The sequence below is a fragment of the Nelumbo lutea genome, chromosome 5 (genome assembly GCF_056320005.1).
Source record: "Nelumbo lutea isolate HS-2025 chromosome 5, American lotus-T2T, whole genome shotgun sequence".
NCBI lineage: Eukaryota > Viridiplantae > Streptophyta > Magnoliopsida > Proteales > Nelumbonaceae > Nelumbo > Nelumbo lutea.
In genome coordinates, this window is record NC_142688.1 from 28833193 (window position 1) to 28847314 (window position 14122).

Consider the following 14122-nt stretch of genomic DNA (forward strand, 5'->3'; position numbering starts at 1 on the left):
TAATTGGTTCTGATGTCATGATTCAAAATTTCAATATGATACACCCCATATTGGGCGTATTCGTATCTTATCGTTGGGGTCCCAATTCAGCTATTTATAGACGTTGCATAAACCCCTTTTGATAAAAATATACTTAAAAATGTCACTTTAAATCAATTTTTGAAAAAAAACTAAAAAAAAAGCACAAAATGCATGTTTTTTAGTATTGATGCACCTTTTCCGATACACAGGGGTGTATCGATACTTTGAATATTGTCTAATGTCAAATTGGATTTTGGATTTTTGGAGTTCTTTGATAGCCCTAACACTAAGGATTAAAGTATCGATACAGATACTCCCAATATGGGGCATATTGTATCGCGTATCCATGGCCATGGATACATGATACGTATCCCATGAGTTGTGCGTATTGGCATGCTACACCTCCGTATTGGGTTGTATGGTGTCATATCGATGGATACAACCCGTTATGCATCGATACAAAGATGTATCCATGTCTAGTTTGACAAAACTGTATATTGAGTACTTTTGTATTGTTTTTCATCTTTAATAAAAGTTAAAAAAATATAATTATAAAAATCAAAATAAATAATTTAGGATTTAATTTTTCCAAAAAATTGATAAAAACAAAAAATTATAAAAATAATATATTTCATCTACCTTAAATGATTTATATATTTTATTTTACACATAATTAAATGTTCAAAATGAAATCATAGTTATTATTTGAAAAAAAAATAGATTTATTAATAAAAATACTAAATAAAAAATATTAATAAAATTAATGGAAAAACATAAAGTTATAATTATAAAAACTGAAATGAAATAATTTAAGATTTAATTTCCCCAAAAAAATAATAAAAACTGAAAATTAGAAATATATTATTTTATCTACCTTAAATGATTTATATGTTTTATTTTATAATTAATAAAAAATTATAATTATAATTATAAAAATTGAAAGAGTGATAATTATTGTATGATGTTTGAATGTTCTAGAGTTCGGGTATTGTTTATTGTAATGTTTATCTTCATATAACCTATTGAAGTATGCATTTATAGATAATTCAGCTTTTGATTCATTATTATTAATGTATTTATGTGATTTGTATGCATTTCTCTAATGCATCAAAGTATTTCTATATCTTTGGTTCGTATCCATGCGTTTCAAAAGTGTGTCCTTATTCGTATCCAAATCCAACTTGTCCGATACCTTACCCAATACCAATCCATATACTTCAATCCTTGTGTAACACCAATAAAAAAAAGGTTAATTACCTATATATATATATACTTCTTAACCGGTCCCATCTAACACAGAGAGGACCTCTATCGTTGCACTGTTTAGAACCAGTAGCAGTTCACTTTAAAAGTTTTTATAATACCACTTTTGCCCTTAAACATTCAAAATAGTGGACAAAAAACATTCAAAACCATGGCTTGCCGAGAGGAAACGCCCCTCCAGCCAGTATCCATCGCATTACCCTAAATTAAAGAAAGCATATACAGAAGTTGAACAAAGCAGCAAACTGAAATCTGAAAGGAAATGGCCCAGGTTACATTGACCATACCACAGTGCTAGCAGTGGGTTTGGGTACTTGCTGGAAGTCTGGTTACAGACATGTGGATGTGGAGTTGAAGAAGAGGTGGGAAATAAAAGATCTCTTCATCAAATCAAAGCTATGGTGCAGTGACTTGTCACCAGAGGGCTAGGGTAGGTAATTAAGGACTGCGTTTATGAACACCCTTCAGGAACTACAGCTGGACTATCTTGATCTCTCTTTGACCACTAGCCATTTCGGCTTAAAGATGGAGCAAAGAAGCCTCAAAGGGATGGCCGGGGATGTCTTGGAGTTTGACCTGGAAGGAATTTGGAGAGAGATGGAGAAGCTTGTGAAAGATAATTAAATTTTGTCTGCAGGGACATTGGTGTTTGTAATTGAGAAATTACAAAGCTCGAAAAGTTACTTAAATTAATTTGCTCCAACCATGCCATTAGTGTGTGTCAGATCGATCGAGATGCATACTGGACGGAAGAATGATAAAGATGTTGGAAGAATGGCATCCATGTAACTGCTTATTCTCCGTTGGGATCGTCTGAAGGGGAGAGAGACCTCATCCATTACCCAACAGTCGATAGAATAGAAAAGAAACTGAACAAGACGCTGGGCTAGATATTGGTTAAATGGGCCCTGGCTGGAGAGAGGGATCAGCGTCATTCTTAAATCCATCAAACACAAAAGGATCAAGATCTTTATGGATAAGAGATCTATCATATGGATAGCCGAACTCTGCAGGAAGGTAATGCGAAATTTTAAAATTTCTCTCTCCCATGTGGGAATCACATTCCCTGTTTTAGAAAACTGTATTTTCAAAAATCAATCTTGAACCTAAAACAGACCAGATCTGAAACCAAAAGATAGGAGAATGATGTACCTGATACGGAGTAATAGTAACTTCCAACGAAGGTGTTCACACCCAAGGAAAACGCCAAAGACTGCTCCCACTGAAGATGATACAACGTAGGGTGGAGCAGAATCAGCAGGTGGTTCTTCAACAAGAATTCGATAGAAGGTGTGAGAGCACGACTTCAGATCAACTTTTCACCCAAAACTGAATTCAATAACACTTCTTGATCACTTTTACTGGTGGAGAACAAACTGGCAATGGCGGCAGCAATAGAAGGAGACAAGAGCAGAAGATGGAGTCAGTCTTACTGGAGCTGTCTTCTCTCTTGAATCTGTAATCAACTTGTGTGAAGTAGGGTTCGCCCTCCTCCTCTATTTATAGTTTTAAAGAGAGATCCTCTTAATCCCATTAGGAGTTTCTTAATCCAAATCTGTATTTGAATCTGGACTCTCTTTAAGAGATAATGATAAAACCTTATCTTATCTACAGATAAAGATCAACCATCATAACCTTATTAGAAATTTCCTAATCCAAATCATTATTTGGATCTGGACTCTTTGAGTAGATAGGGATAACTCCCAATCTTATCTGCTGATCTAAATCCCATAACTGCTCATCTTTAATTAATCAAATTAAACCAGTTCGATTTGGGCTTTAGGCCCATCAAGTCCATGTGCTCATTCAACCTCCAAATTGTTGCCTAGTTGGGTATCCTTGTATGGCGTGGAACCCAAACATTGATCTACACATCAGCCACATGGGTTCAGCACAGCCTCTGCTACAAGGCTTGGCCGAATTCATTGTAGGAAACAGTGAACCCCTGAGCCCATCACCATGGGCTCTTAATGAGCCCAACACTTACACTAAGTAGTCCCTGGGTCAAGCCACCTTATAAAAACCCATGGACTGTGGGCAGATGCAAGATTAGCCATCAGGTATTACCCTCAATGGCCTTACACTTAACCTCTCAGCCCATAATGATCAAACACTGCCCGACAAGAGATGACTTCTCCCTCGGCTGCAAGGAACAATGTTTCACTCTCTACTCACATGGATTCTGGGAATTAAAACATTTTACAAACATTTTGAAACCATAATATATATATATATATATATATATATATATATATATATATATATATATATATATATATATATATATATATATATATTAGCCGACAGTTTTGGTTTCCATCAGAGAGAGTGCATCCCCGATCATTCACTTTGTCTGATAAAGGGGTTGATCCTATCACTATAATCACCCACTCAGATGAATTCTCGGACTGTCCCAACATACCTAGGTTTTGACCCCCTCTAAGGATCTCACTGATTGGCATATCAAATACGGCCCAATCCGACACCTAGTGCAGTATCATAATCGAGTCTAGGGGTCAAGTGTAATATTGTAGTTTTGCCCTTCAATCTCCAAAGTCCAGGGTAATATTGGAATTCTGGTTCGGTTCAGAGTTTCAAGAAAACCCACACTGCATGTACTTCAAGTCTCACCCTGGCAGCTGAGACAAACTATCCCAACCAATTTGGTGACACATCAGTTATGCGTTGGTAGGATAAATCTCTCCAGATCTATCCGACGACTGTGAAGATTCTTAACTAACACAAGTCTAATATATGTCCAGTTTAAGGGTATTACACAGAAACACATCATAATAATATGAATAAAAAATGTACTTTATTCATTTACAATAAATGTGATAATGTACATCATTCTGATTAGAGCTAAGGGTATACACTGTCTAACATGTGAATGGAAAATCACAGTACAAGACTTCAAGGCGCTATGCAATCTTCCTAATCAGAAGAGGATATGTTTGTGAAGTACAAACTATAAAGCGATAGACCCATATAGGAGTGCGGCTGATATGTGGGATGGGCTCCAGGAGTAGCGCTCTACTGCAGTAGCGCTATAGTAGAGGTGAATGATGAACCATTCTGCAGCGCTACCACCGATTAGCAAAATGGTATAATTTGAAAATTTAATGAAGGGAAAATCGGTAATACATTTATCTTTTTGACTTTTTACATTTAATTCGTTAGATAGGTATGTATAAGTTGTTTTTAAAAGTTCAGGGCATGTATAAATTGTTTCTCAAATGCATAAAATATATATAAATAATTAACCCTAAGATTAAACAATCTTATTTGTAAAGAATTTTGTTTCTACCAATAGTCTGTGCTTTGTGGTCATTTGTCACTGAAAATACTGGGGTCGAAAGCAAACCCAATCTGAGCCTAGACTGACTCCAACTTATTTGGGTTTTCCATCGCCCCATGGGGCTACACAACGGAGGATAACCCATTCCTATTTTTCAGAAGGACCAAATCTAAATACACAAATTTCTTATTAAAAAAAAATTAAATTATTGATATTAAATAGACTCAAGCAACCTTTTTAGTTTTTAATACGCAGGCCCACGTGAGCTTGATTGACATCCTGAGCCCAGCCCAGACCCTAGCCCAAACCGAAAACCCCAAAGCGGATATGTCAATTTTCAGCTAAGACTAGGCCTAGGTTAGAAAGATCATATTCAGTCCTAAATCAAGCTTATGACATTGTCATGTCTCAAGTTGCAATTAGTAAGAGTGGCTAATTTTTTATGCTCTAGATAAATCTATATTATTTTTTGTATCTTAATGCTATTTTTTTTATTAATTTTTAAAAATTTATGGCTTGTAACTATTTTTTGTTTTTTTAGGTAAAAACATTTTTATCAAAATATATTTTTAGTTTGTAATTATTTCTAAATAAAATTAGGTAAGGATAAATTTGGTATTTAAAGAAAATTAAAGTATTACATCAACATTTTCTATTTTGAATGCTAATGGAATATCTGCACCTTTTTTTTCAAAACAATATGGGAGGTTTTTGTTAAGGTCAAAACATATATACATAAGTTCATATGATTGTTAGAAAACCCAAGGAGGTTGTTATAATTTTCCCTATTTTTAAATAGAATTTAAGTTTATTTTAAATTCATTAAACTATATTTAAGGTTAATAAATGTGTATTAATTTTTATTTTTATTAATCCTTATTAAATTTAATTAATTATATCAATTTTTTATTTTTTAATGGAATTTAAGTTTGTTAGTAAAAAATAATTATGAAACTAGTAATTGCTAAATAATTTTGTATTAGTTTTATAGTACTTTTAAATGGATATTATTTTTAATCTATCTTATTACTTTTTATTAATTTATTTGTTTTGTTATATTCATAAAAATATTTTTACCAATAATAATAATTAATAATTATTTTATCTTATTTAAATAATTTAATAAATTATTTTTACTATGGTTAAATGATTTTTATTATTTAAAATGGAATATAAATGGATTATAAGTTTTTTGATGTTTGATTCAATGTTTTCAACTCGTCATTGACTCAAACTATTAAACCATTCGAACCATCGGTTGACCCTATTTCTAATTATGGGTTTTCTAAAACCTACTATTTTGTCAAATCCGTTGATTTGGTCAAAATTTGTTCAACATAAGCGGTTGAACCATTCTAATTCTAGGTTTTCTAAAACCTATTATTTTGTCAAAAACCATTGATTTGTTCAAAACTTGTTCAACGTAAGCGTTTGAACCATTAACCCTTTTGATCTAGTCATTGGGTCATTGGTTACAATATACAATGTATTGAAAACTTCTAGAGGACTTAACATTGTGCTTAGTTGTTCTGATTTGGGTGATCTTTCTTTTTTAATTATTTTGAGCAACTTTTCATGATCTCTGCAACCCCACTATATAAAAAAACTCATTTTGTGGTATCAATTTTCAATTTTTGGCTCTTTTATTTATAAAAAAAAAACTAAAATAAAAGGTATAAGTTGAACCTAAAGTAATATATACACACAAAAAAATGTAATTATATTATATCATATTATACATATATAGATGGATGATTTGTCATCGTTTAATTTGTCTAACCCAGATAGTTAAACTATTGACCCGTGACCTAGAGGCAAAAATTATTCAGCCTCCAAGTCGATTTTTAAAACAATGGTTTTATTTGTTGAGTGAATTAAATAATATTTATTCTGAAATATAAATTACTTAATTAATCAACTTAAATATTAATTCTTTCAAAATGAAGTAGATTATTTTGCTTAATAATATATCATTGAAAATCTTCATTTCAATATAATTATTTTTTATTAATAATTATAATTTAGTATAAATATATCTAATGGTATATAAAATTATATTTAAATTGAAATAGACATAGATATAGATAAATTTAATGAATTTTAGGCAATTTAATGAGTAATGAAGGGGGGAAAGAATTAATGGCATGAGTTATTGAAGGAGAGAGCTAATGGCATAATTAATGAGAAGAGATAATTAGAGGAGTTAATGTGTGTGTGTGTGTGTGTGTGTGTGAGAGAGAGAGAGAGAGAGAGAGAGAGAAAGAATGATAGGAGATAAAACTCTTAAACTTTTTTGGCCAGTTGAGTTATTTTGTTCAATCTTAAAATGAGAAAAAATCCAAAAAAAAATGAAAGATAGTAGTAAGTGTGATGTGCTTTGCATGCAGCAATTTTTTATGATGATAGTAAATAATATGTTTTCATTTTTTTTACATTTTTTTTATATTTCTATGTCTATAAAAATTGTTCTTATTTGTTAGACTTATTTTTGTTTAGTATGATGAAATATACAATATTAGAGATGTGTCCAAATGTTTTCGATATTTTTTATACATGTTTGTGTTTTCTTTTTTTCTTTTTATTTTTATGATCATTTAATTATGATTACAAATGGGATGTCAAATTTGCCCCAATAGGTTGAATTGTTAGCTCACCACTAAAGAGGAAAACAAACTCCAATTCTGAGTTAGTTTAAAATTTGTATTTTATTTTTAATGTCAACAAAAATAATTTTTCTTTGTCATATTTATTTTGTCTTTAATATAGTTTCTAATATAGGATTATATTAAAGAATGAGAGTAAGCACACTAAATATAAGACTTAATGAGAGGGAATTGAATGAGGAGGAATGAAGTAATTCAATTTACATTTTGTGCCCTCATAATTGGAAAGGGACCAAATCCAAAAATAGGGGTATTGTAGGCAAGAATAAGATAATGAATGTTAATGAGAGTTAATACTTTTAAGTTAATGGGAGAGATTTGAATGAGGAGAAAAGTGGTTATTCAAATTACATTTCTATCATCACAATTAGAGAGTGACCAAATTAAAAAAAAGGATATTTTAGTCAAACAATGTTTATATGCTCTCATTCACACTTTTAATAGTAGTATTAGGGGTGTTCATGGTTTGGTTTGGTGCCGTTTATAACAGTTTTGGGAACTTTGGACCATTTTTTTATTTTATTGGGCTTAACCCAATTAGAAAGCCCAAATAGCACCCCTAAAAAAAGAGCTTATTATATATTTATAATTTTATACATTCAATTTAGATATATCATATTATTTTATATATAATATTTATACATAATTTATTTTTATAATTATATTGTATATTTAGAGGTGCAAATCAGGTTGTGTCGCCCGTGGCCCGGCATGACGGTCCGCAGGCCGTGCTAGGCTCGGCACGACCATGCAAGCCATGCTAGGCCTGAGGTTTTAGGTCCATGGGCCGGCACGGCCCATATATATTTTATATGAAGTTATATAATATTATATAAATTATATTTATATAATAATATATAGTATATAATATATTAATAAAATATTTTTTTTTAATTTTATTATACTAATTTATTAATTATTGCATATATAAGCAATTTTATACATAAAATGCATATAAAATTAAAATTTTTTGTCAATTTTTTAAATAAATATCTTTGGCCCGATGCACGGCCCAACCTAGCCCAAGGCTCGACCCACGGGCCCACTTTACACCTCTATGTATATTTAAAGATTTATATTATGTATAAATATAAATATAAAATTTCGGTTTATGGTTTACAGTTTACGGTTTAATTCGATTTATAAGTCTCAAAAACCAAACGAAAACCGCAAACTGTAATTTAGCAAAATATGAAACCGAATCAAACCGTTTTCAGGTGCAGACTGAACTAAACCGCAAATTTGGGTTGGTTCAATTCAGTTTTGAGGCTTGAACCAAACAATGAACAACCCCGAGTAGTATAGACAGATGGTACTAAAACTTTTTATTTACCTTTGTGTGTATGAATGGAAAATTCTTGTGAATTTTTTATTATTAAGGTGCAAAATCAGCCTGAACCAATGTCGCATATCATCAATACAAGAATGCTACATCACCTCATTGGGCATGTATTTCCAGATCTGACATTCTTTTAAAGCTAAGTTTGGGAATGTTTAAAATAAGTATTTAATCGAATAAATACGTATTTTCAGCCGGATAAGTGCTTATTTGCATTTGGAAAATAAACCAAAATAAGTGCTTAATGCAGAAGCCTAATTTTTGGGCTTATTTTTAATGCTTATTCAACAAGTTCTTATCAGCTTATTTCCTTCCTGAACTATCTTGGTCGGCCACATCATTTTAAAAATGCATATACCCCCCGAATTGGGATATACTCCTCACAGAGGAATCCTCATCCCGACCCCACAGCTACATCCCACCATTTATTGGGAACAGTTCCCATGCCATGAGGTCAGTGTGAGGAGCATTCATTGAGAAGCAGATCCGGACTCATACTGCCCCTCCTCAGTTTGAAATATGTGCTTTTTCACCAAACACCCATGAGCACTTATTAGAATAAGCATTTATTTTACAAATAAGCACTCCCAAACTGAACCTAAGTTGTAATTCGGAAGTGGAGTGAAGTCAACTTATCCCTAAAGGGGGTTTTTGCGTGAAGGAAAATTATTACTATACTAGGACCCCCTTCTTATGTTTAGATCCCTGATTAAGAGAATATACTGTTCTCTGTCGTCGTTCATTATCCAGGGTCCAGGCGTCCTAAGTGCACATCAGCACATATCCTACCAAGAGGGGAAACAGATCATAAAAATGGTACCAAGTATGACTCCAAGTTTGTTTCCGTGCGACGTCATTTCCGTTACCTTTGAGGAAACAAGCTGCACGAACCAGCTCTAGCATCATCAATCAGAAAATGTGTACTATCGTCCAAATGGGTTGAACAAAATTGTTTTTTCCTTCTTGCCTCTTCCTCTCAGTGTAGTTTCTGCGTCAGAGGCTGAATTTTAAACAGTACTAACCGCAATAAAACATACAAACTTCTTCCACATGCTACAAATGTCATGCAGCTGAGGCAGGCTCTTTCTGTTCTTTAATTTCTCTGAAAAACTACTCAATGTGTGGACCCTCATACACGCCACAATACCTAGTCTGAGTGATTAGACATTCTATTTCTTCTTTGACTTGGACAGCGATTGAGCATATGCAGTTCCCTGACCAGAAAGGGAGGTTTACAAACGATTCCAGAAAGGAAGGAAAAAGAGAGAAGATATAATGGAGAAATGAAGATCATGATCCTTGAGAAACCATTCATCCATTGAAGCATCAGTTGTTCCAGTCCCCACTTCAACCTTGGATTCTCTCTTAGTTTTCTGGGTAATGGAAATAAAAATGTAAGAAGTTAGATTAATTATCATCTTTCCTTTCAATAATAGAGTATTTAGAACAATTGCATTTGCTAGCATAAAAATAACAAGAACAGCAGAACAGAAGAGAGCAACAACGAACAACTAACATTTCCATGGCCTAGGTCCCCCATTACTGTATCAGTTTAACGTGTATGCCTGTTCTGGTTCAGACTTCTCAGTTCTCACAAGGGTCAAGGACAACAACATATACCCAGATAGCACACATCAATAAATACTAGATAGAGGGAGCTATAGTTGGAAAACCATATACCAATTCCAAGATATGTTCATAGGATCTGTATAAAACCTTGATTAATAAAAGAAAGCTTGCTCTCATTTTCAAATTACATTGGAAAGCTGCTGAATTCAACCATATATCCACAACGAAGGGTTACAAGGAAAACAGACTCAACACTGAGATATCCACCAGCCTCAACAACTTCAATGGTACCATTGTAGAAAGTGCTCTGGAATGGTTATTGATCTATCTAGTGAACAACTGTACCCACAAGATCAAATGATCCAAGCTGAAAGTAAATAGATAGTAAGAAACTCAGGATTGTTTTCTTCCAACTTTAATTGATATGATGCTTAGGAAGTAGCTGACCCCATATAGTTGGGACAAGGCTTAGTTCAGTTGAGTTGTACCGAGACAATGGGATCAAGAAGCAGTCCTTTGCTTTGCTATTTTTTAAAAAACTCGTATGCAAATGAGAAACCAATGGATAATCCGAACTTCATGACTTCTTTGTTGAACCAATGACTACGTTAGTTCAGGTTCAACCATAAATAAACCAGACTTCTTGACTTCTCTGTTGAACGTTAGCAAAGTTAGAGTGGAAGAAGAAGAAGGTCTATGTTTTAACACTAGGATTTGGATGTCAACTGACACACATAGTGAACTCTTTACTTGGTATATGATAATTGCTTGATTCCTGCATCTACCTCCAGGAGGATGAGGTTGAAATGGACCGAATACCTTATACCGGAGGTAAAAAGAATTTCAGTATCGCTACCATATGCAACTGAAGTCCCTCTTCCATTTTAATGAGAAACCATTCCTGTATACTAGGTAAGCTTCTCTGTTTTATTGAGAAGTCCCACTTTAGTTATAATAGGCAATCTCTTGTTGCGGAGAGATGTATTGATTCTAAAAAGCATGTGGAGGTAACGGAGATTGCCTTCAGCTATCGATCTTGAGGCACACCGCACACTGTAACAGTTAACATCATTATTAATGTTGAGCGTAGCTCCGATGCAACTGAACTGCTTCTACAACTTGTTACTGGAATTGACATCAATATTTCAATTCAGGTATGTAGTGGATTGTCCATCATCATATACAGCTAATAATACAAGGCCGAGATTGTTACATACATCTTTTTTGGGTTCACCCTTATGAGGGTAGATTTGGCCCTCCAGTAAAATTGTGACACGTGGCACCTCGTGACAACTAGGAAAACACCCAGCCAACAAACTTATGAAGTTGGTGACCCACTCGGGCACCAGTCTGGCCGGCCTGACGTGACCTGCGCACGGCCTGACGCGCACCTGCGCGCGGCACACGCGGCCTAGCGCGCAGCATGCGCGACCTGGCCGACCTGGACCAGCCTAGCGCATGATCCGGCCAAGGCGCCAGCTTGACGACCTGATCTAGACACTGACCCGCCGACTGACACAGGCGCCAGCTTGACGACCTGATCTAGGTACTGACCCGCCGACTGACATAGGCGCCGACCTGACGACCTGGCCTAGACACTGACCCGTCGATTGACGCAGGCACCCCTCTGAAAACCTGGCCCAGGCACCGACCTGGCTGCCTGACACAAGCGCCAGCCTGACGACCTCGAGGAGTTCACCACCGTACCTCGGTTCTGACAGGATGCGACGAGTCTTACCGTTTGGAGGCTTTTCACCCACCTAACCTGCGAGGACTCCGATATATAAAGACCTCACCCCCCAAAGGGGAGGAAGAGGAAAAAGAGAGGGAAGTAACCCTGCTCTCTAGCTCTCTCATATTATCTTTAAAGCTCTCTACAATAAGAGTGCTAACTTAAGCATCGGAGAGCCCCCACCGGGAAACTACCCCCGGGACCTTTGATTCAGTTCTTGCAGGTCCTACAGCTCCCGCCGCTTACGAAGAGGAGGAAAAGATGCAGTTCTTGGAAGCCCCTCAGCTCCCCCCACCTACAAGGAGGAGGAAGAGATGGAGTTCTCGGAGGTCCCTCAGCTCCCTCCACCTACAAGGAGGAGGAAGAGATGGAGTTCTCGGAGGTCCCTCAGCTCCCGCCACCTACAAGGAGGAGGAAAAAATGGAGTTCTCGGAGGTCCCTTAGCTCCCGCCACCTACAAAGAGGAGGAAAAGATGGAGTTCTTGTAGGTCTCTCAGCTCCCGCCACCTACAAAGAGGAGGAAAAGATGAAGTTCTCGCAGGTCCCTCATCTCCCACAGCAGACAAAGGAAAGAAGACCACCTCATGCTGAGGGTAGTCGGATTGCGTCGCACCAGGGAGCTCCAACATTCTCTAAGGCATCGACCGCCTAGTAGGGAGTTCGCCAGGCAGTTCGTCCCCAGGCAGTTCGCCACCAGGGAGTTCGCCACCAAGCAGTTCGCCACCAAGGCAGTTCGCCTCCAGGTAGTTCGCCACCAGGGAGTTCGCCACCAAGCAGTTCGCCACCAAGGCAGTTCACCCCCAGGCAGTTCGCCACCAAGGCAGTTCGCCCCAGGCAGTTTGCCACCCAGGCAGTTCGCCCCCAGGCAGTTCGCCACCAGGCAGTTCACCACCAAGGCAGTTCGCCCCTAGGCAGTTCGCCACCAAGCAGTTCGCCACAAAGGCAGTTCGCCACCAAACAGTTCTCCCCCAGGGAGTTCGCCACCAAGTAGCTCGTCACTAAGGCACGCCACCACCGAGTCGAATAACGAGGTACATTGCCAAAAAAATTTACATCACAAAACATTGGTACGTGGCCGAAAATGGTTACATCAATTGGCGTCGTCTGTGGGAACCAGCTACAAAAAGCTAAGTTCTCATCCTACCAAAGCTAAGTTCTCATCTTGCCAAAACTAAGTCCTCACTTTTTAGAAATTGAAGCTATCGCTTTATAGTTTACATTTTTTATGAACTCAGAGACTATGCAGGGAGCTAACAGACTAAGTAGCTCTACCAACCTTACTTTCAATTCAGATAATGCCACATCAGTCCTCTCCGCAAGGTCCCCCCTACAAAGATGAGCTCTTCGTGGCTTCCACGGGAGTTGGCGGCCAACTGACTACATAGGCGCCCTTACTGGTCGAGCCTTCCAAGGTTCCCGTGTGAGTTGGCAACCTAAAGTTAGTGGTGTTGCCTCCGAAGGTCGAGCCCCTAGTAGCTTCTTGTAGAAGTGGGTGACCGGCATTACGAAGCTGATGCAGGCCAAGCCTACGGGCCACCTCACTACTTAAGACCCGGTTGCCTCTCCGGCACGGGCAAAAGTCAAAAAAGAGAGTAGACTACGAGTCGCTCCCAAAAGCCTACGGGCCACATTACTACTTAAGACCCGGTCGCCTCTCCGGCACGGGCAAAAGTAAAAAAAGAGTAGACTACGAGTCGCTCCCAAAAGCCTACGAGCCACATTACTGCTTAAGACTCGGTCGCCTCTCCGGCATGGGCAAAAGTAAAAAAAGAGTAGACAACGAGTCACTCCCAAAAGCCTACGGGCTACATTACTACTTAAGACCCGGTCGCCTCTCCGACACGGGCAAAAGTCAAAAAAAGAGTAGACTACAAGTCGCTCCCAAAAGCCTACGGGCCACATTACTGCTTAAGACCTGGTCGCCTCTCCGGCACGGGCAAAAGTCAAAAAAGAGTAGACTACGAGTCGCTCCCAAAAGCCTACGGGCCACATTACTGCTTAAGACCCGGTCGCCTCTCCGACACGGGCAAAAGTAAAAAAAAAAAGAGTAGACTACGAGTCACTCCCAAAAGCCTACGGGCCACATACTTAAGACCCGGTCGCCTCTCCGACACGGGCAAAAGTCAAAAAAAGAGTAGACTACGAGTCGCTCCCAAAAGCCTACGGGCCACATTACTGCTCAAGACCCGGTCGACTCTCCGGCACGGGCAAAGTAAAAAAAAAATAGACTACGAGTC

At 37.2% G+C, this 14122-nt stretch overlaps 1 pseudogene; it reads left to right on the forward strand.

Moving 5' to 3' along the window:
• Window positions 1–1160: 1160 nt before the first annotated feature.
• Window positions 1161–11022, forward strand: LOC148851308 (aldose reductase-like; annotated as a pseudogene).
• The last annotated feature ends 3100 nt before the right edge of the window (window positions 11023–14122 follow it).